This window comes from Cebus imitator, unplaced genomic scaffold (assembly GCF_001604975.1).
Source record: "Cebus imitator isolate Cc_AM_T3 unplaced genomic scaffold, Cebus_imitator-1.0 Scaffold15, whole genome shotgun sequence".
Lineage (NCBI taxonomy): Eukaryota > Metazoa > Chordata > Mammalia > Primates > Cebidae > Cebus > Cebus imitator.
The window spans coordinates 1,085,727-1,088,026 of record NW_016107330.1 but is presented as its reverse complement, the minus strand read 5'-3'; the positions used below and the strand labels follow the sequence as shown (position 1 = coordinate 1,088,026).

Here is a 2,300-nt window from a genome sequence, read left to right as displayed (position 1 = left end):
AAAAAAAAAAAAAAAAATTAGCTGGGCGTGGTGGTGGGTGCCCGTAATTCAAGCTACTCAGGAGACTGAGGCAGGAGAATCCCTTGAACCCAGGAGATGGTTGGCTGCAGCGAACCGAAATCATGTCACTGCACTCCAGCCTGGGCAACAGAGTGAGACACTGTCTCAAAAAAAAATTAATTTATTTATATTGATATATAATAATTGTAAGCTTTATCTTATTTTCTAATTGATCTCTGATTGGTAGTGGGTTAGACTTCAGTGTTTTTTCTTTTGCCTGCAAGGTGAATTTGTGTGTGTTTTTTTTTTTTTTTTGAGATGGAGTCTTACTCTGTCGCCTAGGCTGGAGTGCAGTGGCATGATCTTGGCTTACTGCAACCTCCACCTTCTGGGTTCAAGCGATTTTTCTGCCTCAGCCTCCCAGGTAGCTGGGACTACAGGCACACGCCACCATGCCCAGTTAATTTTTGTAATTTTAGTAAAGACAGGGTTTCACCATGTTGGCCAGGCTGGTCTTGCTTTCTTGACCTGGTGATCCACCTGCCTCAGTCTCCCAGAGTGCTGGGATTACTAGCCTAAGCCACCGTGCCTGGCCCAGATTTATCTTTTAATTTCAGTTAAAATGGATAATGCAATTCTGTCAACTTCTGAGCCAGAAGGGGCTGATAGGAGAGAGGGAAAGCATGGCTTTGGATCCAGGCTCACCGCTTATTACTCCATGGCCTCAGGCAGGTTACTTACCTTCTCTGAGCCTCAGTTGTGTCATCCTTAAAATGGGAATAATTCCTACCTTGCAGGCTTGTGAGGGCTGACTCTGTACCTGAGCTTCTTAGAAAATGCTATGGTGACAACAGTAATTATAATTGCTTTTCTGAGGCTGGGCGCGGTGGCTCACGCCTGTAATCCCAGCACTTTGGGAGGCCAAGGCGGGTGGATCACGAGGTCAAGAGATCAAGGCTATCCTGGTCAACATGGTGAAACCCCGTCTCTACTAAAAATACAAAAAAAACATTAGCTGGGCATGGTGGCGCATGTCAGTAATCCCAGCTACTCAGGAGGTTGAGGCAGGAGAATTGCCTGAACCCAGGAGGTGGAGGTTGCAGTGAGCCGAGATCGCGCCATTGCACTCTAGCCTGGGTAGCAAGAGTGAAACTCCGTCTCAAAAAAAAAAAAAAATTGTTTTTCTGTAGCATCACCTGGCTTCAGGGAGCAGGAAGGAGCTTTGCCTCAGGTTTGAATTTGGGTTGGTGACCTCAAGACACATTCCCCATACCAGGATTATCCTCCAAGAATGGGGCTGCGTCCTGCAAATGCCATGCCTTGCCTGAGACCTCACCAGGAGGCCTGTTTTGCCCTTGCTCTGCTGGTGGAGTGTGGTTCAGGAATGCTGAGCGTGGCTCTGGATGGAGGAAACTGCAATGTGGAATTTATTAATTAAGGTGGCTGCTCCTGAGGCCTAAGAGTCCAGGAGGTTGTTGCAGTTTAATTACTGAGAGTGGAGCGTGTGGAAATTCCCTCTGACACTGCCGTTTTTGATGTCACTGGAAGACCTGAGGTGCTACCTTGTGTGGGACTCGAGCAGGAGCTGTGTGGCAGGCCTCTGCCCCCCCGTCCCTCTTGCTGGCTCAGAGTGACTTTTTACCCATGTGCTTGTATACTGGAGAGCAACAGGGCAGAGTGGTTAAGACCTTGGACAATGTGGGTTTCATCCTGCTGATACGGACCAGCTGGGTAATGACAGGTGAGTTCCGTCACCTGTGTGCACCACGGCATGCTCAGCTGTAACGCCCTGTAGGGACGTGAGTGGCAAAGACTGAATAATTCACTTACCTGAGAGTTGTGAGTGGTGCAAGACGCATAGTAAGCCAGAGTAGGTGTCAGCTACTCCTCTAAAGCAGTGCTCTCCATCTGGCGATTTCGTCCCCCACGGGACACACGGCAGTGTCGGAAGACATATTTGATTGTCACAACTGGAAGGGGGCTGCTACTGGCATCTAGTGTGTGGAGGCCCCGGATGCTGCTCAGTTTCTACACGTGTAAGACAGCCCTCCAGCAAAAACTCAGCCAGTGAAATGCCAGCGGTACCCTGCTGTGAAGCCTCTCTGGTGATTCAGGGCAGCATGCAGACTGTGGAAGCAGGGTCTCCTCCCGACTCTCCACCCCTTATCGTTCCTCTGAGCCAGTTGGGGACTGACAGGCAGCTGGGAGAGAAGGGACGAGAAGCTGGGGGTATTAAAAGCCTTTGAGGCCGGGCGCGGTGGCTCAAGCCTGTAATCCCAGCACTTTGGGAGGCCAAGGCG

At 50.0% G+C, this 2,300-nt stretch overlaps 1 protein-coding gene across 2 annotated transcripts in view; it reads left to right on the top strand.

Moving 5' to 3' along the window:
• The window catches only part of CTNNBIP1 (catenin beta interacting protein 1), a 63,024-nt gene that overhangs the window by 23,311 nt on the left and 37,413 nt on the right, over positions 1-2,300 (top strand). The window lies entirely within an intron of this gene.